The sequence below is a fragment of the Acinonyx jubatus genome, chromosome E2, assembly GCF_027475565.1.
Source record: "Acinonyx jubatus isolate Ajub_Pintada_27869175 chromosome E2, VMU_Ajub_asm_v1.0, whole genome shotgun sequence".
Classification (NCBI taxonomy): domain Eukaryota; kingdom Metazoa; phylum Chordata; class Mammalia; order Carnivora; family Felidae; genus Acinonyx; species Acinonyx jubatus.
The window spans coordinates 47862591-47885730 of record NC_069396.1 but is presented as its reverse complement, the minus strand read 5'-3'; the positions used below and the strand labels follow the sequence as shown (position 1 = coordinate 47885730).

The 23140-nt window shown below is 45.2% G+C and overlaps 1 long non-coding RNA gene across 1 annotated transcript in view; it reads left to right on the top strand.

Annotated features, from left to right (window-relative positions):
* The window catches only part of LOC113593394 (uncharacterized), an 88361-nt gene that overhangs the window by 18545 nt on the left and 46676 nt on the right, over positions 1-23140 (top strand). The gene's annotated exons all lie outside the window — the stretch shown is intronic.

The following is a 23140-nucleotide window of genomic DNA, read 5'->3' as shown; positions in this document are numbered from 1 at the left end:
GGCAGTGCTTTCTAGCTTACTATCTGCCAGGAAAGTGAATACTAAGGGTTGCCAGAAAAGAGGATGACATGGTCTGTTTCCCCTCTGTCCCCCGGGCCTCCGGCCTTGGCACAGTACACACAACAGTAGTGTTGCTCGAGAAGTTGTCTATCTTTACTGTGTTTGCAATTCCCTCCCATGTCTGTGGCCACAGAAGTAAGGTGGGAAGTAGAGGTGACTAGAGGCGAGGTTATTTCTCCCCTGCTCAAAACATTGGCCCTGAAGCAGTGGTCAAACTGGGCCTCCTTGAAGTTTATCAGGAAGGTGGCTGTGGCTTAGTTGTTGCAGCCTGAAGTATAGGGAACTGTGTTGGTGGAAGATCCCCAGGGCTTCAGGTCCAAGAGGGTTTGAGAAACAGGAACCACAGGAGGGAAGGAGCCCTTAAAGGGTGTTTGCCCAGGCCCTTGGGGTTCTTGACTCCAGACCTTGTTTGGAAACAGCCCAAGGAGGGAAGAAAGTAATACTACTTAGAGTAACCATTAGTTACGGAACATCAGCACTTACTAAACTTGACTCCTTTCAGAGACGTTAGGAAATGTGCTCAAAGAAAGAGGAGAGGCTGGGCTTGAATGCTGGGTGATATTTGTGAGGGCTGTGGGGAAGATTAACAAGGAAGTCCTCTCTGGCAGCCTCCAGGCAGGAGTGAGAAAACTTGGCATGATTTTGTTTTACCTAAGAGGAGGGAAGAGGCAAGGCATGAGTCAAACCCTTTTTGATTTCTGTATGATCATTCTTACCCTCTCAATTTTCATATTATCACTGCTTATCGACATGTTGGAGAGCTGATTGTAGACTTTGCTACTACAAAGTTTATAAAGCACCTGCATGGAGCCAGGCACAACAGGGATTGTCCTCCAGTTGAAGGCTTGGGCTTGGTCTGAGCTTGGTCAGATATGAAGCACTGTTGTGGTTTCCCTGGAAAAAAGGTTTTTTTTTGAGAGACAGCGAGTGCACCCATGACTGGGGAAGAGGCAGAGGGGGAGGGAGAGAGAGAAACTTAAGCAGACTCCATGTCCAGTGGGGAGCTGGAGAAGGATGAGCTCATGACCTGAGCTGAAATTGAGAGCCGGACACTTAACTGACTGAGCCACCCAGGCGCCTTTCTCTGGAAAATTCTAACAATGGTCTTTGTCCTCAGGACGCTCAAATCTAACTAGCGAAATGACATACATTCATAAAACCTAGAGGTGGGAGTGGAACCAAATTTCAGAAGTGACAGGAGTTCACTGTGGGCTCAGTGTCACTCGGGGACTCTGGGTAGGTGGGGCTTGGGGGACGGGGTTCTCGCAGGTGGGGTGGGATTTGGATTGGTGGAGGGCCAAGAGGAGGGCAGTGCACAGAAGGAGCATGGAGCTAATTGGACAGGGATCATTGAGGGCAGGGGTTATTATGTTCATTTTTTTGTTCTAGAACTTATGTAGGGCCTGACACTTTGGGCCTATGTTTGTTGAATCAATGTTTGTTGAATTCAGTGATATTCTTGTAACACTTTAACTAGGACTGGCATGGTAGGAAGCATGTGAAAGTGCAGTCCATTACCAGAAAGAAAATTTCACTTATGAATGGTCACGCACTACAAGGGACCTTGTGGGGGTACTTTCCTTTGCCTGTCGATTTGTCCACCAGTCCACTCTCAGGCTGCTGGGGAATGAGTGAAGCTCCTCCTCAGCTCTTCCTCTAGGTCCCCTCTGTCCTGGCTCCCTGTCATTCCCTCTGTCTGATTTTCCCCTCCAAGGACTTGGGGTGTGGTGTCGGGTCCTGTGTACCATGGAGGGGGCTTTGGGTCCGTCAGGTCCATTGATATAAAACACACCCAAGACAAACAGATTGTTTCTTGTTCATTTTAGCAACCAGTTAGAGCCCATCTCGAGAACATTATTTGTGTTAACACAGTGTCTCTAACTTACAAAGCTCCCCTTTCAGGAAGAAGGTGAGGGGAAAGTGGGGAGAAAATACCATTCTGTCACTATTTGGTTTACCTACTCCACAGTGTACTTAGTAGACATTCAGAATCATTTGTTGATCGATTCCATGATTCATGCTGCTGTAATAATCGTCTATTCATACATATATTCAGTAGACATTTGAGCACCTAATGTGTGTCCAGTGTTTGCTAGGTGGTGACTTCTGAGAAGAAAGTGTAAAACTGTCTCTGTGGGGCTCTCACTAGATCTAGAGACCCACGGGGAGCTAACCCAACTGCTCCAGTTCAGAGAGGAAATTAAGGCCCAGGGAAGTTATATGATTTGTACAACATCATGTAGTCAGTTAGCTGCAAAGCCACAGGACTAACACTCAAATTTCTCGACCTCCTTGAATTTCTGTCTGTGTGCAGCTGTGGTCAACTGTAACAGGAGAGAGTGGACATTTAGAAAGAGCCCGCAGATGCCTTGGATTAACCAGAAGGAGATGCCTGGCCCAACCATGACCATATGGGACCATCTGGGACATTTGCATTATTACTAGTTTTCTTTCACTTTGAGTTTGAAATGAAGAAAACTGAGCCCAGAAACCAAGAGTGGAAGATTTTCACAGGGGGTTACTGAGATGGTCCCCAAAAGTCTTTGTTTACCTCTATTGAGGTATTTCCTGCTGAACTGTGGTGGTCTGGTTTTTTTTTAACATCCAAATATTTATTTATTTATTTATTTATTTATTATTTAATTTTTTTAATGTTTATTTATTTTTGAGAGACAGAGACATGGCACGAGTGGGGTGGGGCAGAGAAAGAGGGAGACACAGAATCCCAAGCAGGCACCAGGCTCTGAACTGTCAGCACAGAGCCCAGTGCAGGGCTCAAACTCACGAGCTGTGCGATCGTGACCTGCGCCGAAGTCGGACACTCAGCTGACTGAGCCACCCAGGCGCCCAATTATTATTATTATTATTATTTAAATGTTTATTTTATTTGAGAGAATGAGAGCATGTGCAAGTGGGGGAGGGGTACAGAGAGAGGGGGGCGGGAGAGAATCCCAAGCAGGCTCCATACTGTCAGCACAGAGCCCTGTGAGGGGCTCGATCTCACAAACAATGAGATCCTGACCTGAACTGAAGTCAAGAGTTGGATGCTTAACTGACTGAGCCACCCAGGTGCCCAGATTTTATTATTATTATTATTATTAGTAGTAGTAATAGTAGTATTATTTGGAGAGAGCAGGAGAGAGAGGGGCAGAGGGAGAGAGAGAGACTCTCAGGCTGTCTCCACTCTCAGCATGGAGCCTCATGTGGGGCTCAACCCCATGACCTTGGGATCATGACCTGAGCCAAAAGCAAGTCAGACGCTCAACTGACTGAGCCACTCAGGCACCCCGATGGTTTGGCTTTGAGTTGGGTTGTCTCCATAACCCAGAGCTCAGTGAGGGCAGGGACCAGGTCTGGTTCATCTTCGTGTCTCTAGTGGATAGTACATAGCAGGCTCTAATAAATATTTCTTTTTTAAAAATTTTTTAATGTTTCATTTATTTTTGAGAAAGAGAGAGAGGGAAAGAGCCAGTGAGCAAGCAGGTGAGGGGCAGAGAGAGAGGGAGACACAGAATCCCAAGCAGGCTCCAGGCTCTGAACTGTCAGCACAGAGCCTGACACGGGGCTCAAACTCACAAACTGTGAGATCATGACCTGAGCCGAAGTCGAACACTTAACCGACTGAGCCACCCAGGTGCCTCTAATAAATATTTCTTAAAAAATAAAACTGAGTAAAATGTATACACCAACAAAGTTGTGGGGTGACTGAGCAGCTGCACAAGTAGGAAAAACCAGTGTCGTCAAATCAACTGATATAGTACATGGCTTTCTAACACAGGTCTAGTGCCCAGAATGGGGAAGTGGGTGGTCCTGTGGCTCTGCTGCTCTGGTTAGAACGCTCCTGTGCTGGACACACTTCCCCTGTGCTGGATACTACTTCCTTTGCCCGTTGGAAAGGGGCAGGAGAGTGTATGGACTTCAGAATCATCATTTGGGAAAGGTCTGTCGTGTGAAAGGTATTTAATGTATTTCAGTGCCTACAGAGAGTAGGATTCAGATTGGTGAGTGTCCATCAGACGCATTTGGCTCAGGATGAGAAAGCTATCACAGCAAAGTGAATTTCCTTGGAAAATTACAAGTTTACTGGCAGAATTCAGGCAGTAAATGTCTGAAATGTGTCTGAAAATGTGTCATAGTGATTTTTTTTTTTTTTTTTTTTTAAGATTACAAGGACAGAGCTTGGCTTGGAACCCAGTTTCCCCACTAATACATTTTATTAGGTGTTACAAAAACTACCCTTTGAAATGCGACATTACTGTATGATGCAGGCTGACCTCTTTCTGATAGTTCCTTCCAGTCATTGTGAGTGGTTGTGATTCTCTTATCTAATCTGTGACTTGGACTTCACCCTGTCTGCCAACTCTCACCCCCTTGCCTGGCAAGAAGGTAGGACTAAGTGCACTTACTGGTTATGGCCACGAGATGGCAGCGCTACCTCACTGGTGTTGCCTAAGAACTCTCAGGCTCAGGCAAGTGTGTGTGTGTGTGTGTGTGTGTGTGTGTGTGTGTGTGTGTAGTGGCGGCAGCGTTAGAATTAGGAAACAAGATAATAGAATAATATTAGAATTATTAGAATATTAGATTATTAGAATAGAATTATTAGAATAGAATAACAAGAAAATAAAGAATAAAGTGAAAAAATCAGTTAGACAGAAATGAAGTAAATAGGTAATTTTTTTCATGTCAAGTGAGAGAAACCATTGCGTTTTAGAACTGGAACACACTTTAGAGAATTGTCTCAAACTTTAATTTGCTTACAGATCACCTTGTTTAAATACAGGTCTGATTCCTCTGGTGGGGCCTGAGATTTCTCTCTCTCTCTTTCTTTCTCTCTCTCTCTCTTCGAGATTCTGCATTTCTTCTTTTTTTTTTTATAAAAAAAATTTTTTTTAATGTTTATTTATTGTTGAGAGAGACAGAGTATGAACGGGGGAGGGTCAGAGAGAGAGGGAGACACAGAATCTGAAGCAGGCTTCAGGCTCTAAGCTGTCAGCACAGAGCCCGATGCAGGGCTCGAACCCACGGACCATGAGATCATGACCTGAGCTGAAGTTGGACGCTTAACCGACTGAGCCACCCAGGCGCCCCGAGATTCTGCATTTCTAATAAACTTTTGGATGATGCATTGCTACTGGTTGGCGGACCACACTTTGAGTAGCAAAGCTTTAGAGGTCATTTAAGGGATTAGTTCTCACTTCACCTGATTTCTGGTTGAGAAGAAACTGAAGTCCAGAGAGAGTGTGTGACTTGCCTAATGAAGTCATGACTTTATCGCATAACTTTTTACATTTAAACCCAAGCTTCTGACGCTTAGTTCAGTTCTCACTCCTCTGTATCTCAGGGCCCTCTTTGCTGTTGTTAGTGGCATCTCTTTGGTGTAAGAACCCAGAACCCCTATTTTCACTACTATCCCCTTCAGTCTTTGCTCAAGGCACTGCTTTGGATTACTCTCTTACTCAAAATCTTTAGTGGCTCTTGTGTAACTACAAGATCAAATTTATATGTCTCTTGTCTAGTTTTCATGGCTCTACAACATTATGGTCCCATCTTAGCAAGCTTACCTAACTTCCCTATTTCTTAATCTCATTTTTCCACCATAGTTCTCCTTGCTCCTTCCTGTTCCCGAAACATACTATGTTCAGTCTTCTCTCAGTGGTGGTGGTATTGGCTTGGGCTTCGGAGTTAGACATACCTGCTTACTAATCCCAGATCCACCACTGACCTTGGCGAGTTACTTTACCTTTCTGAGGCTCAGCATCCTCTGAAATAAATGGTGGGAGGTTGGGAGTGATAAATAAAATAACATGCAAACCCGCTCTCATTCCAGAAAGCCCCCTCGAAATTAGCATCTTCAGTAGTGCCTGACACCTGGTTCCCCATGCTCCCTGTCTCTGTTTCCCTAAGACTTGACCATTCAGAGGCCTAACCTGAATCCTGCCTCTTTTGTGGAAGGAACCTTTCTCAGCCATTCCTGACCTAGTTGTCCCACCCTTCTATACATTATTTCACCGTTTAATTATGTGCCAGCCTCTCAGTGAGATCCCATAGAGAGACTTGAGGGATACCTGGTTTTGTAATAGTTGAGGGATAATTGAGTTAAATCTTTTTGTAGTGCTCCCTGAGTGTTAGAGGTATCCTCTCTTCTGTCACTTTTTGCCTAGCAGCAGCTCCTCCTGCAGCCCCAGATCCTGGTAGTTTGTGAATACTTTAGGGATAATTCTCATTGGGGTCCTTCCTGACCCTCTATTTGGGTTAAATTTGTGTTTCTCTTTGCATGTTATCAGATGGCCCCTCCAAGGGAGGGTTGATGAAATCTCTTTATGGAAACCTCAAGATAATAACGCTAAGGAAGTTGAGCACAGTATCATTGCTTCAACAGCCTGGTGACAGGAGCTTTGTACACTTTCCTATTTCACGAAATTTACAACAGGGTCCTTACTTGCTTCAGAAGAGGTTAAGGACAAAGACCAAGTGGGGAGGGCAAGGTTGTTTAAGGGAGATCATGCACCTGTCACTTAGATTCTGTGAATAATCCATTCAACTGTACCCGGAAGTGCTCAACTTTCATGTGTGGTCGTATATTTATATTACATGATTTATAGTTTCCTCCCTCAGTGACAATTATAAACTCATGTCAGGCTCAAGACAGTAAAATTATATGGTGCCTTTATAGGGCACATATAAAGGGCTGGACACTTTACTTAGCATCCTGACTTTTTTGTTGTTGTTGTTAATGTGTACTTATTTATTTTTGAGAGAAGTGCAGGGGAGGAGCAGAGAGAGAGAGAGGGAGAGAGAGAGAATCCCAATCTGTAAGTGGAGACAGAGCCCGATGCGGGGCTCCACCCATGAATTGTGAGATCATGATCTGAGTTAAAATCAAGAGTTGGATGCTCAACTGACTGAGCCACCCAGGTGCTCAGGTTGAGCACCTTCTTTTTTTTTAATTAGAGACCAGTCTACTCACCCATCACTTTCTCAATCAGGGAATTTTTTGGCCTTTCCTTTCTCCTACCATGAGTCCATGCCAAAGTCCAAATATATTTATCTGTGCCTGGAATTGGCTGTTCTTTTAACAAGAGAGGCCTGAGGAATGGCTTCCTTACTGATTTCCAGTATTCTAATCTTCATTGTTTAAACTTGTGGTTTCCAGCCCTCATTGCTGGTTAAAATCACATGAAGGGCATTTAAAACCTACCAATGTCTATGACTTATCCCCACAGAGTCTGGTTTGATTGGTCTGTGGTATGGCCCAGACATTTGTAGTTTTTAAAATCTCCCAAGTAAAAGAAGTTATTTTACAGAGAAACCTTAGCCAGATGTTCGAAGCATCACCAGTAATGTGAGAGATGTCAATATCATGGGCCTGATACGATTGACAGAGAAGGCACAGGACCGCTTCTGTGGTATTCTTGCTAAAAGTACATAGCCTAAGTTTAATCATGAGGCTATGTTAGAGAAGCCCAAACTGAGGGTCATTTCACAGAATAATTGGCCAAAGCTCTTAAAAATGTTAAGTTAATGAAGACAAAAGAAATTCTCAGGAATTGACCCAGATTAAAGGAGACTAAGGAGAAAAAAATGCCAAATACAATGTTTGATCCTAGATCAGTTCCTAGTCCAGAAAAAGGGCCTTAGTGGAAAGGCTGATGGAATTTGAGCAAGATCTGTAAATAAGTTCATTGTGTTGTGTCAATGATAATTTGTTGATTTTGGTAATTGTTCTGTGCTTATCTACAACATTTATATTTGGGGGAGTTGAGTGAAGGGTATGAGGGAACTTTGACTGTTTTTGGAACAGTTTTGAAGGTCTGAAAGTATGTTAAAATGAAAAGTTAAAGAAAGAAAACTTCTAGGGAAGTAATGAGTCGCCAGAGTTGAGAACCATCTCCCTAAGTCATCTTGCCTCCCGTCTTGCCTGCGAGAATCTTCTTTTTGGCAACGCTATTTTGTGATGTTGCTGACTTTCTTTCTTTTCTTTTTTTTTAATGTTTATTTATTTTTGAGACAGAGAGAGACAGAGCATGAGCGGGGAGGGTCAGAGAGAGAGGGAGACACAGAATCCAAAGCAGGCTCCAGGCTCCAAGCTGTCAGCACAGAGCCTGACATGGGGCTCGAACTCACGGACCGTGATATCATGACCCGAGCCGAAGGCGGACGCTTAACCGACTGAGCCACCCAGGTGCCCCTGTGATGTTGCTGACTTTCTTAAAGCTTCCCAGTTACTCCTGTCATCTGTAGGATAAGTTCAGATTCCTTAGAGTGCCATTCAGAGCCCCTGTAGCATGGCCCCAATCTGCTACCTTGCTCAACTGCAGTTTACTTTCTTGTGTCTGAATTTATCCTAATTCTTTCCCTTATTCCTACAGTGCCCTTGCCTTCCTGATCAGCCTCCTGAATTATTGTTCAATCCTAAAGCCCATCTCAGACCCTATCTCTTCACTGAAGCCCTTTGTGAATATCTCTGCTAGAAGCAGTCATCTTTCCTTTCTTTGAGTTCTAGTAGGTAGGATGGTGTGGAGTGAAATCATGAGATTTCAGAAATATGAGTCTGAGTCTTGGTTCCATTTTTTTTTTAAACCAGTTCTTGGAGAGGAGACAAGTTAATTGACTTCTTGCAGTTTTGGTTTCTCATTTGCAAAAAAGGGATATAGCACTTACTTCAAAGGGCGATTCTGAGTATTGGATGAGGTATAAACATAAAGGTCCCCAGGTTCCTTCCTCCCTTGGTGTGTAGCTCAGCAATCCTCAAAAGGATTGTGAGTGCAAAGGCTCTAGTCAAAATGTTCTGCTGGGCCTTTAAAACATATTTGCATCTGGTCATCACTAAGATGATAGACACTCCTGAGCTGAATTGAGTGCTTGGGTCTTTAAGATTCAACTGAGATTTGTTTTTCCTGGAACCCAACTCAGTGAACAAGTGACCTTTGGATAGAGGAATGTAACCCAACCAAGGGAGAAGGGAGGGACAATGGGTTTCTAAATGGGAGATTGCTGTGATGCCTCCCACACCCTCTCCTCTGCTCTCAGTCAGACAGCACTAGGCAAGTATGACTCTACTAAACTCCTTAAACCTCCAGTCCTGCCAAGCAGCCCTTATTAATCCATTCCGTGCCCAAGTGCTGTATACAGAGGTGTCAGGTCCCCTGTTCAGTGAATGCTTTCCTTCCTTTTCTGCCCTCTCCACCCACACAGCTCAGTGCTGGGTGCTGTGGTTTGACCTCACTCCCAAGTCTCTAGTACTGGTCTGAGACAAGCCCAGGAGGGGCAGGCCGAGAAGGAAGTCAGATGCCAACAGGCACGGAAAGAGACAGGTGGGGCTGCCATTGTTCAAAGGCCACAAATTCTGGGTGTGTTTTATGACTATTTCTGCATTTGGAATCTCCTCCCCTTTATGACCACTCTAAGAGCTCTCCCAGCCTCCTGCTTCTCATTACATCTTCTTTCCCTATTGTACCACTTTTGTGGCCAGAGAAAAGCTATGCAAATGGTTGACAATTCAGTAAGAATGACTTGTCATGGGGGCCAGGAACCAGACTCTGTTTCTTCCCCAAAGAGATTGAAGTGCATAAAAGCATGCTTTTATGGGATGTGCATTGCAAGGGTGGTGTGAGGGAATATGTGCATAAGTGAAGGGCAAGACAGAAAACAAAATACTGACTGTTGAATCCTGCAAATGGGGTGGGGGAGCAAAAATCATTCTGGAAGGTAGATTTCATTCAGGAGACCTCGAAATCTTCAGGTGTTCTCTTCCCAGATTAAATTATTAACATTTATTTGGGTGGGAGGTGAGGGTAAAATATGAGTTGTGGGATGTTGGATAAATTACTTAATTTCTCTGTCTCAGTTTTTTTTTTTTAACCTGTTAAAACAGGGATGATAACACTCATGAGATTTTTTTGTGAAGACTGTGGCTACGTAACAACCTTCAGGATGAGTGTTGAGTGTGTATGAGCCATTACAATTATGGGATTAGGCAAAGGTGCCACCCTGGTCACCTGGGTGGGGAGGCACTTTTTAGCCAGCATCCTGGAAGGCCAGCTGGAGATGAAAATGATAGGGGAAAGTCAACTTCCGGGAGTGGAAGGGTTGGGTCACAATAACTCATGAACAACATTCTGGAAAATGTCTTAATCCGATGGAAGATCCCCAGAGGGTGTGTGGCTTCTGTCACAGTTATTGTCCCTGGGGGTCTGGGAATGTTTCCTAGGGTTCAATGGTCTTTCTGTAAGCTGAGCCTAGAAGGGGGCTTTAGGGGACATCTTGCAAACAGCATTCATCCTGCCAGAGGAATTCCCTGCTGTGGCTGGGCCTCGCGCCTGTCTCTGCACTGTCTCCTCTAGAAGGAGTTAGTAGAAAGACTGAAGAAGGATGAAATAAGGAAATGAATGTATAGATTAACAGGGGAGAATTGGGACTGTCATGTAAAAGTTATGAGGAATTCTGTATAAGTTTTATGTGAACATAAAAAGACTTAAAAAAATTTTTTTAACGTTTATTTATTTTTGAGAGAGAAAGAGAGAGAGAGAGAGAGAGAGAGAGAGAGAGAGAAAGAGAGCACGAAGAGGAAAGGGAGACACAGAATCCGAAGCAGGCTCCAGACTCTGAGCTGTCAGCATAGAGCCCGGCGCAGGGCTTGAACTGACAAATTGCAAGATCATGACCTGAGCCACTTAACCAACTGAGCCACCCAGGCGCCCCAAACATGGACTTTTAAAAAGCCCAGACCTGTCCTTGAGTAGATATCAGATGATGAGGGACCATAAGGCAAGCTGAGGGCCAAGCACAAGCTAGCGCAACCACCTCCCCAACACCCCCACCAAGGTGGGATATGTGTGATATTCCTCAGGCACTCCTGGCTGCCCAAGAACAAAGGAAATGACAGAAAACAAATGGTTAACCTGATAGTCTCCATCAGTTTACAAATATCTCATCAATAGCCTAATCAGGAACTCCCTACCATCTTTTTTTTTTTTAATTTTTCTTTTACATTTGTTTATTTATTTTTGAGAGACAGAGAGAGACAGAGCACAAGCAGGGGATGGGCAGAGAGAGAAGGGGACACAGAATCTGAAGCAGGTTCCAGGCTCTGAGCCGTCAGCCCAGAGCCCGACGCGGGGCCCGAACTCACAAACCTTGAGATCATGACCTGAGCCAAAGTCAGATGCTCAACCGACTGAGCCACCCAGGCACCCCAGGAACTCCCTACTATCTTAATGATAATGCTTTGCTAGAGGGAAAAACAACCTTAGCTTGACAATAGTTAGGCCTCCAATAATCTGTAAATTCTCTTTAGCATATGGAAAACCCTTTAAGAAACTTCCTCTTGACTTTACTTCCCCCAAACTCCACACTATGTATATAAGTGGCCACTCTCTTACAACCCCAGTGCAGCTCTTCCTGCCCATGGGTCCTGTCTCTGTGCTTTAATAAAATCACATTTTTGCACCTAAGACGTTTTCAAGAATTCTTTCTTGGCCTTCGGCTCTGAACCCCACCATTGCCTCAAAACCCCATCATCAGATACCAAGAAGCACTGAAGCAAAATCACAAGAAGTGGGTAGTGTGGCCTTCTTTGCTAAATGATGAGAAAGGAGACAAAGGGGGAGACAGTGGGGTGGTGAAGGCAAGGATGAAAGGGATGGTTACGGTGGGCTCATCGCATTCCAGACGCTCTTTAGCTTACAATTTCACTGTCTTTTCCTAATGTACTGCGAGTTATCCTTGTGCTACGGATGAGGAAAAAAAGAGGGTAAGGGTGGTGAAGTGACTGGTCCAGGGTCATCCAGCCAGTTAACGACAGACTGGTGTGTTTTCCCCTGAAAGCTTGGGCTCCTGCCTGTGTGTCAGAAGAAAAGTGAAAGAGATGGAAGGCAAAGCAAATTTCTACATAGAGTTTAGAGAAGGTAAATGTGGTATGCAGAGTAATGGCCTCCGCCAAGTATCCCCATTTGAACCCCTGGATGCTGTGGGAGTTACTTAATTTGGCAAAAGGGACTTTGCAGATGTGATGAAGGTCTTGAGATGGCAAGAGTATCCTGGGTTATCCTGGTGGGCCATGTGCAGTCAACAGGGTCCTTGTCAGTGAGAAAAGGAAGCAGGAGAGCCAGTGTTAGAGACCTGCAGCAAGAATGTGAACGAGTCCACCTGTCTTTGCTGGCTTTGAGGGCCAGGGGTGGTGGTGGTGTATGAACCAAGGAATGCGGGCAGCCCCTAGAAATGGGATCAGGTGGAGAAGCAGATCTGCCTCTTGAACCTCCAGAAGGATTACCAGCCTGCCAACACCTGGATTTTATTCCAGTGGGACCTGGGACTTTTGGACTTCTGACCTCCAGAAGTGTAAGAACTGGAAAAAGAAAGTATTTGGTCTTTGCATTCTGGAAAGTTATAGCCTGTCACCTGGAAGAAAAGACCGGAAGAAATATGCTGAAATGTTAAACAATTATAAGTCTACATTACACATGGGGAATGTTTTTCTCTTCTATACTTAGTTTTCAAAAATAAAAACATTAAATTACAAATACAGGTAAGTTCAATGTGCGTGGGAGCACAGAGAGGGAAGCATTCATCTGCCTGTGGGAGCCCCTTCAAGGTTTGTGAGAGAGCACACCATTTGAGTTTGCTGAGTGCACGGGCAGGAGAAGGAAGGTGTTACAGGCAGAGGAACAGCAGGTGCAAGGGTAGGAAGGGAGAAACAGTAGATGCCCCTCACCCCAACCCTCCCGGTCTAGAAATGGTGACTTTGTTGAGGATAAGCATGAGACTTTGTACTTCAATCTAAATGGTCTGTCATCTCAATGGATCAAACCCAAAGGAAGGAATCTCTAGGCATCAAGGAATATGGTCAGGGACCTCTCATGGGGCAAACTGACATTCCAGCCACTCAAATTGTATCAAGTAGCTTTGGACTTGTTGTAGGGGAAGAACGTGCTCATGAAATGTTTGTTGTTTAAGGCTCAGGCTTTTCTGCTCTTTGCCTCCTCCTGTTTCTTGCAGTACCAGGGTGGGGAGGGGCTCCCTGTCCTGATACGTCCCCTGTATTTTGCAGGAAGGGTTTGTTTCCTTTGTTGAGGGGTGAATGTGTAGCTCTGAGTTTGTTTGTTTTTTTTATTATTTTTTGTTTCTTTCACCAGCAATTAGGGAAATGGTAGAGCGGCTCCTTTCTCTACCAACAGTCTCATAATGGAGCCATCTAAATCTCATATTGATGCCTCCACCCCCTAAGGAGCCACGCCTTTTCCTGGTCCCCCTAGATCCTGGGGGACTCAGAGGCCTTGCAGAGCTCTCTGTGAGGGAAAACAAACAAACAAACAAAAACCAGGAGTGAGTAAGAACTGTTGCAATTGCCTTTGTTTTCTTCTCCCTTCCCTTTCTCCACCCTGATATTTGAGGGCAAGTCCTCATCTCTGGGCACAAAACTGGTTTCCTTGCTCCTGTTATGGTTTGGTTCCACCCACCAAGACAATGGGGCCTTTTTCCCCCCCTATAGTCAAAGGCCGTTGTGTTTGGCCCTAGGGGTTCCACTCTGAATTGGTGCCAAAGCTCTAACCTTCCTGTTTCTGTTCTTTCCAAGCAACCTGGGTATCTGCAGACTTGTGTGGTAGGGGTCCTGAGTTATGTCCAGAAAAAAGGGCAGGTTGTGGGAATCCCACACAGTTGTGCTTGGGAGAGTCTTTTAGGCCTCTTGGCAAAGAAACAGAATTGTGGGCCGGGGGGACCTGGGCTGTGGTGGTGGTGTATCATCCCTTCAGGGCCCAGGGATCTACCATTAGATAAAAATAAATTTAGGGGCGCCTGGGTGGCGCAGTCGGTTAAGCGTCTGACTTCAGCCAGGTCACGATCCCGCGGTCCGTGAGTTCGAGCCCCGCGTCGGGCTCTGGGCTGATGGCTCAGAGCCTGGAGCCTGTTTCCGATTCTGTGTCTCCCTCTCTCTCTGCCCCTCGCCCGTTCATGCTCTGTCTCTCTCTGTCCCAAAAATAAATAAACGTTGAAAAAATAAATAAATAAATAAATAAATTTAGCTGACGTCTGTGTGAGAGGCAACTGACCCCCAGATGTCATGTTCCCTGGGTGGCTGGCCTCTTAGGTTAGAGTGGAGTGTTGGGTATTTTTGGCCTCATCTTACTTGGGGGGTCTCTTTGGTAGCAGGAGGGGTAGAGCCTTCCCAAATTGTGAAAGTCTTGACACCCAGCCTAAGGAATTTGGACTCCTGTGAGTGGGGAACTCTCAGAGGATTTCGGTGGGAAGTGACCTACCTGATCAGATTGTATTGCAGGACACGCGCTCTGGCAGCTGGTTTGTTGCAGCCGCTGGGAGCCTGGCCTGGAGTCTGAGATCTGAGCTGGGAGAGCAGGGGTGGGAGAGCCATTTGAAGAACTGGCAGGCCTTGGTGAGTGACCAAGAGGGTGGTGGTTGGTGGGAGTGCTCCAAGATGACTTGGAGCTGCGTCTGGCTTGGGCTCTTGGGTGGCCCAGGTGCCATTAGTCCTGAGATGAGGTTGAGGGATAGGCTGGCTTGGGACTGAGATGCTAAACACAGTTTGGGGTATGTTTGGATGAGATGGCTGTGGATGGTCCAGGTGGAAATACTGTCTGGGCAATGAGGAGAAGCTGTAGGGGGAGGCCAGGCTGGGGTGAGGAAGTGGTGGAGGCAGTGACAGAGAAGAGGGAGCATGCCCAGAGCCTGTCCCTCGGCTCGGCCCTGTTCTCCTCAGCACAAGGCCATGGGTGCGCAGGCCTGAGCTCTACTCTCCATCAGCCTTTTCTGTTGATCAGAGTGATTTTTCAGCGTTTCCGCCAGATGGATGTTCTTAACCTGGGGGTCACATATTAACTGCCTACAGGTCTTCTGGAAAGTGGGGGCTGTGAGTTGATGAGGGGAAAGTAGAAAGGGGGGGAAGGCAAGGAAGGGCTTTGGAGAAAGTTAATAAAGAAGAGCAGGCAGTCAGAACACACCCTATAAAGTACTTAGCATCATTATAAAACATAAAAAAGCACAATGTAGATTCAGACTTTGTGGTGCCTGGGTGGCTCAGTCAGATAAACGTCTGAATCTTGATTTCAGCTCAGACCATGATCTCACGGTTCATAGGTTAGAGCCCTGCATCGGGCTCTGTGCGGACAGCGCATATTGGGATTCTCTGTCTCCCTCTCTCTCTACCCTCCCCAACTTGCTCTGTCTCTCTCCAAATAAATAAATAAACTTAAAAAAATTTTTTTTTAATTTAAACTTTCGTTGAGAGCCCAGTGTTCAGGGGCAGAAAGGGGTTGTTCAGACTAGCAGGGCATAGGGTAGAGGTAATTTAGGATTAAGCTAATAATGAAGCTGCTAGCTCTAGAAACCCTGAGAAGTCAGTTGATCTGTCCATTTCTTGGGAGAAATGAGTTTCATGTGTACATATTGCAATATAAAATACTAATAGACCACAAATATGGTATGCTTACCAATTATGATACCACTGACAACTAGAACAAAACTCGTACCCAGCAAATATTGTGTGTGTACTACCTGCCAGGCAGTGTGCTAAGCACTTTAAATAGCTAGATTCCCCACAACAGCACATGTGGTGGGTACTTTCATAAGCCCCATTTTACAGATGCAGGGGACTCAAGTGCAGTCATCTGCTTAGGGCTTTGCAGCTCATGCACTAGAGTCGGTTGGAAGCCAGGTCCTGGGGACTTCACAACACATGCTCTTAGCCACTCAGTGTCAGGTGGGGCAGTGGGGAGGTAGGACTTCTCTTAGATGGTCCTTGATCATCTGTACCAGAATTATCTGGGATGTTTGTTGAAAACTGAGTATCTATAGGTTTCACCCTGAATCAACTGAAAGCAGAAATTCTCTTTTTACTTAAAAAACATTTTTAAAATTAATTAATTTATTGTTTAATTTACATCTAAGTTAGCATATAGTACAACAATGACTTCAGGAGTAGATTCCTTACTGCCCCTTACCCATTTAGCGCATTCTCCCACAACCCTTCCAGTAACCCTCTGTTCTCGATATTTAAGAGTCTCTTATGTTTTGTCCGCCTCCCTGTTTTTATATTATCTTTGCTTCCCTTCCCTTATGTTCATCTGTTTAGTATCTTAAATTCCTCATATGAGTGGAGTCATATGATACTTGTCTTTTTCTGACTGGCTAATTTTGCTTAGCATAATACCCTCCAGTTCCATCCACGTAGTTGCAAATGGCAAGATTTCATTCTTTGGTTTTTTTTAATGTTTATTTATTTTTGAGAGAGAGAGAGAGAGAGAGAGAGAGAGAGAGAGAGAGAGAGAGATCGTGAGTGAGGGAGGGGTAGAGAGAGAGGGAGACACAGAATCTGAAGCAGGCTCCAAGCTCTGTGCTGTCTGTACAGAGCCCGATGTGGGGCTGGAACTCATGAACCGTGAGATCATGACCTGAGCTGAAGTCGGATGCTTAACGACTGAGCCACCCAGGCACCCCTAGATTTCATTCTTTTTGATTGCTGAGTAATACTTCATTGTATATATACACACCACATCTTCTTTATCCATTCATCCATCGATGGACATTTGGGCTCTTTCCATACTTTGGCTATGGTTGATAGTGCTGCTATAAACATTGGGGTGCATGTGCCCCTTCGAAACAGCATACCTGTATCCCTTGGGTAAATACCTAGTAGTGCAATTGCTGGGTCATAGGGTAGTTCTATTTTTACTTTTTTGAGGAGCCTCCATACTGTTTTCCAGAGTGACTGCACTAGTTTGCATTCCCACCAGCAGTGCAAAAGAGATCCTCTTTATTCGCATGCTTGCCAACATCTGTTGTTGCCCGAGTTATTAATGTTAGCCATTCTGGCAGGTGTGAGGTGGTATCTCATTGTGGTTTTGATTTGTATTTTCCTAATAATGAGTGTTATTAAGCATTTTTTCATTTGTCTGTTCACCATCTGGATGTCTTCTTTGGGGAAGTGTCTATTCATGTCTTTTGCCCATTTCTTCACTGGATTATTCATTTTTTGAGTGTTGAGTTTGATAAGTTCTTTATAGATTTTGGATACTAACCCTTTATCTGATATGTCATTTGCAAATATCTTCTCCCATTCCGTCGGTTGCTTCTTAGTTTTGCTGATTGTTTCCTTCTCTGTGCTGAAGTTTTTATTGTGATGAGGTCCCAATAGTTCATTTTTGTTTTTGTTTCCCTTGTCTCTGGAGACGTGTTGAATAAGACGTTGTTGTGGCCGAGGTCAAAGAGGTTTTTGCCTGCTTTCTTCTCGAGGATTTTGATGGCTTCCTGTCTTACATTTAGGTCTTTCATCCATTTTGAGTTTATTTTTGTATATGGTGTAAGAAAGTGGTCCAGGTTCATTCTTCTGCATGTCGCTGTCCAGTTTTCCCAGCACCATTTGCTGAAGAGACTGTCTTTATTCCATTGGATATTTCCTGCTTTGTCAAAGATTAGTTGGCCATACATTTGTGGGCCCATTTCTTGGTTTTCTATTCTGTTCCATTGATCTGAGTGTCTGTTTTTGTGCCAGTACCATACTCGTAATGATTACAGCTTTTTAATACATCTTGAAGTCTGGGATTGTAATGCCCCCCGTTTTCTTTTTCAAGATTGCTTTCGCTATTTGGAATCTTTTCTGGTTCCATACAAATTTTAGGGTTGTTTGTTCTAGCTCTGTGAAGAATGCTGGTGTTATTTTGACAGGGATTGCATTGAATATGTAGATTGCTTTAGGTAGTATTGACATTTTAACAATGTTTGTTCTTCCAATCCAGGAGCATGGAATATTTTTCCTTTTTTTGTGTGTGTTTTCTTCAATTTGTTTCATAAGCTTTCTATAGTTTTCAGTGTATAGATTTTTCACCCCTTTGATTATGTTTATTCCTAGGTATTTTATGGTTTTTTGGTACAATAGTAAATGGGATCGATTCCTTGATTTCTCTCTCTGTTGCTTCATTATTGGTATATAGGAATGCAGCCAGTTCTGTGCATTGATTTTATATCCTGTGGCTTTGCTGAATTCATGGATCAGTCCTAGCAGTTTTTTGGCAAAAGCAGAGTTTCTCAAACACTGATAGTGGGGGCTGGATGTGTGGATTCTGGAAGGCAGTGGAATCTTGGTTTCTTTAGTCACCCACAGTTTGGGTGTCATCCCCCTGTGCATCGACAATGTAGCCTAAGCTTGCTTTCTTTCTCTGGGCTGTTGGAAGGGTACATTCCATCCCGGGAATGGATGAAATCATGCTGACATTTATGATAGGGAGGCATTTTGAAGCAGCATCCTTTATTCACACTTTCCTTTCACCCTTCATTTGCTTCTCTCCCCTCAGGGTGGGTTTCACTTCTCTTGTCTGTCCTCTGGGGTGAGACTGGGGGAGTATGGGAAACAAGGGAGGGGTTCAGGGCTCTGTAGGGGGCTGTGCCCTGAGAGGGGCAGTTGCACCGAAGGTAGAGCTTTCCACGAAGCTTAGTTGCTTCACCCTGTGAGGGTGCAGACAGTGGGGCTGCAGCCTGGGATGTGAGGTGGAGACCCTGTCACCCATAGCAGTGGGTTTTTTTGAAGTGGAGAGTTGATCTCCCTAAGGGCTCCAAGCCAGGCAGTGTAGATAAACAGGAGGAAATACCATGCTTCCTCTCATCCACTAATGAGTTTGGAGGGCTGATCCAGTTAATACCCCTACCGTGAGTGAGGACAAGGGAGTTTTATACAGTTCACTTTTGGGAGATATTCCCACATCGTGGCCTCAAGGAGATCCAGAGGTCAGGGGAGAGCCCTGAGCCAGAAGTGAGGAGAGCTGGTTCTGTGTGAGCTGAGTACTCCTTGAGAAAGTCACTGCCCTACCCTGGACGTGGGTTTTCTTATCTGGAGTTGAATTTGGCTGATATAGTCTTTTACCTTCCTTCTTGTCCTCAGGTCTGATGCTGTGATTAGCAGCTGGGAGGCAGGGTGGGTGTGGCAGAGCCCTGAAAGCTTCTTCTGTCTCATGTGCCTGCCTTCTCCCAACGAGCAGGTTGAGAATTATTTCAGTAGCCCGAAGATGTCCACTGTGGGTGTGGTAAGGACAGCTTTTGGAGTCAGGAGCCCCCCTCTGCCCTGGGGAAGGAGGGCCTAGTTGGGGGGTTCCTTACCGTTGCACAGAATTCTCATGTTTTGGTTTGATATGACTTCCCTTCCTGTTCTCCCACCTCTTCCACAACTTTCCCGTGAGCATCACATTCGGTTTCCATAGTGGGCTGATTGTTTAGATAACTTTCCCGGTTCTTTCCTGCCTGTAGTTCCCTGAAACAAATAGCAGGAAATTGTTTTCATAGCCATCAGGGTCCCGCTTCATGTTTTCTTCTTTCCCTGCAGAACCTGACAGAACACACAGAGCACAGATATGCATGTGCATGCTTTAGCTCCCAGTGCTCCTCTGCAGTGAGGGGTGGGTGGGGTTATATTCTTAATATTGCCTGGGGGCCCACGGCACACTTCTGTGAATTGTGTGTGGCATGCTAATGGCTTGTGTGTCACTGCCATTTAGTTTAAAGTGCACGTGTGTGTTACAAGTGCCTTGTGTGTGCATGCGGATCAGAATGTGGGGTCAAGGTGATTGTTGCTGAGAGGAAGTGATTTAGGAGCTTGTTTGCTCTCTGTTTCTGCTTTTTAATGCAATGTGGTGGTAATGTGTTGTCAGAGTGCTGATTAAAAAGATGTTAGAAATTTCCTTAATCTGGTCTGAAATTCACTTTGTTTTATTATTGATGTGCAATGTGTAAGGGTGTGAGGAAGTGGAGGATGAAACATCAGACCTTCCTGAGCAATCGAGGTCAGTTCTCAGAAATTGGATGTTGACTATTTAGTTATCACCACCCTTGGATTTGTGAGCAGGATCCAGAGGATCGGAGCGCTTCTATGACAGAGGTGTTATCCTGTCCTGGGACAATTAGAGACAAGTTGGCAAACAGGAAACAGGTCAAGTTTGGGGCTTGTTTCTAACCAGTATTTAGGCATTCTGACCTTTAAGAACAATTTAATTTCACTGATACTGTCACCTAACTACCAACTGTAAGGTGCTGAATTTTCAAGGATAAATGAAATGCACTCCCTGTTCCGATTATTAATTGTTGGTCTTTTCTTGGACAAGGCTCTCTGGGCCCAATTCCCTCAGTACCCAACTCTCTTATTAGGCCGCTTTTGAGAGCTCTCTCAGAACCGGACAAGCAAGGCTGATCCTGGAAATGGCTGATGCAGGAGAGAGGGGCAGGAGCCTAGCTCCTTGCAGTGTCTGACTCTCCTTTTCAGGACATAGTGACCATGGGAAGTAGGAAATGTCTCCTTCAGAAATCCTGTGATGGGCAAGGTGGTGGGGATGGCAACTCTGATGGTCCCTCACCTGTCTCTCAGCTCCTCATGACACGAGAGCATGCCCTCAAGTATTCCCAGAGATGGGCATGAGTGTCTGTGCCTTGGGGCCCTGGAAACAAGATTTGTTAGCTACTTCTAAGAACATCATCAGTGAGAAGGAAGGGCAATTTGAGGTCCTGCAGAATTATCTTTAGGGAACTACTATTACTTCATTCAGACCAGGAGGTTAGTGGTAGCAAAGCATGGGGTAGAGAGAACAGGGTGCAAAAATGCTCGGACTGATTGGTGCCAAAACTTTTTCTGAGACTCTCACACTAAGTTTGGATCCCCTCTACCCTAGCAAGGCACCAAGTGAACTTGGGTAGGACTTCCCCTCCTTGGAAAAACCATTTTGCTAAGGCTTTGTGATGTCCTCTTGTGACTTTTGCCTCTTCAATACTGCCTTTCATATATTCATTTCAGCCTGAGGTCACTTGTGTAAAATTACTGGGGTTAGAGTGAGTGAAATGTTTCCAGACCCTACATTCTTGGGGTTGCCTCTGGGCCCTGCAACAATGGGGCCCTGGGAACTTAGTTCTAGCCTGGGTCCTTGTGTAGCTCTTTCATCATCCCAGCTACTCTCTGTGAGAGAGACTTCAAGCACTGGGATTTCTTAGATGTAAGAGTCAGATGCCTTTGGAGTCAGATAGACCAGATCTGGATTTAAGTTCATGCTTTGTTCTTTGACCTTGGCAAAGAACCTTGGCAAGTGATTTATGCTCTCTTAACACTCAGTTGCTACACCTGTCAAAAGGAGATGATGCCTACCATAATAGTTATTATAACAGTAAAATTCATTGAGCATCTTACAGTTATTAATTCATTTAATCCTCATACATTTCTAGGAATTAAGTGCTGGTGTAGTTGTCATTTTTCAGATGAGGAAATTGAGGCACAGAGAAGTTAAGTAGCAGGACCAAGTCCATGCAATGTGTAAGTGGTGGAGCTGGGATTCTGAACTTGGACAGTTTGACCCCAGAGTTTGTGTCCTCAACCACAGCACTAGACCTTGTATTCACAGAATGTTAATAAGAATTCATTGAGATTAGGGCGCCTGGGTGACTCAGTCGGTTGAGCATCTGACTCTTGATTTTGGCTCAGGTCATGATCCCAGGATTGTGGGATCGAGCCCCACATTGGGCTCTGTGCTGAGCATGGAGCCTGCTTGGGATTCTCTCTCTTTCTCCCTCTCTCTCTCTTTCTTTCTCCCTCTGCCCATCCCCCACTCACATGTGCACACACATGTTCTCTTTCTCAAAAATAAAAAAAATTAAAAAGGTAAGAAATCCATGTTTTTAAAAAATGTTTACCTATTTATTTTTGAGAGAGAGAGAGAGAGAGCACAAGCTGGGGAGAGGCAGAGAAAGAGAGGGAGACACAGAATGTGAAGCAGCCTTCAGGTTCTGAGCTGTCAGCCATCAGTGCAGAGCCCAACTCGGGGCTCGAACTTATGAATCGGGAGATCATTACCTGAGCCAAAGTCGGATGCTTAACCAACTGAGCCACCCAGATGCCCCAAGAAATCCATGTTAAAAAAACCAATTCATTGAGATAAACATTTAAAGCACTGGGTATAGTGCTTGGCACATAATAGGCACTCAGTAAATGGTACCTGTTACTACCAAAGTGGAGAGGCCTCCTTCCATGTGGGCATGTGGAAGGTGTGGCCCTGGGTCAGGGTGAGGCAGGAGAAGAGACAGGAGTTCCTGCTGACCTGGGGTTTACACAGTGTCAGGGTTTCTTCCAGCCTATCTTTTAAATTAATTAATTAATTAATTAATTAATGTTTATTTATTTTGAGGGAGCATGCACATGCGGGAGCGAGCTAGGCGGGGAGGGGCAGAGAGAGACTCAAGAGTACTCTTAACCAAGTGAACCACCCAGGCGTCCCCCCAGCCTATCTCTTTTAGACAGGGCTTATTGGCAAAAGTCTTGTTCCTGTAATCCCAAAGTTGCCTGACAGGCCCCAAAAGGAAAACACAAGAGCTGAAACTGGATGGCCATAGGGAGGGGCTCCCTCCCAGCAAGCCAGTGCTCAGGGATCACTTCTCTGAATCTGCTTCAGAGGAGTTTGACTTTTCATTTCCTGACATCTTATGCATTTGATCAGGGCTTCCAATAAGCCACCTGTGGAACAGAGTGGGGCTGTTGCCTGAATTGGCACAGGGTGGAGTGTTAGTGCCGGAAGCCAGGGAGATCCTGCAGGGACCCAGGGAGACCCAGATGTGGGCTTTGGAAGAGGGAGGTATCAAGCTGGCTCTGCTGTCTTGGGTTGTATACCTTGGCTCTCCGCCTGGGCCTGGGAACAGCTTGGTCAGCAACGCCTGCCCCGCGCAGTGCCAGCTGGGTGTGGAAGCCACAAGGCTTTGGGGGCTGGGGGACCTGGATTCCCTTCATGGCTCTGCCACTTTTTAGTTGTGTAGCCTTGGCCTTTTATTCATGTTCTCTGACCCTCAGTTTTCTCATGTGTGAGAAAATTGTGAGGATCAAGTGAAATAACATACATAAAGCACCAGAGCGGTAACTTACGTAACTGTAGGTGCTCAGTAACTGTTCTCAGTCGTGGGTAGGTGCAGTTGGGGGAGGAGGGAAATATAAAATACAGTTCCTTCCTTTAAGAAGGTTACAGTTTGGGTGTGGTCAGAGGTAATAAGACAGGTAAACATATAAATCAGAGTTGGGACTGCATGTAATGAAACACAGAGCACTGAGTGTAGCAAA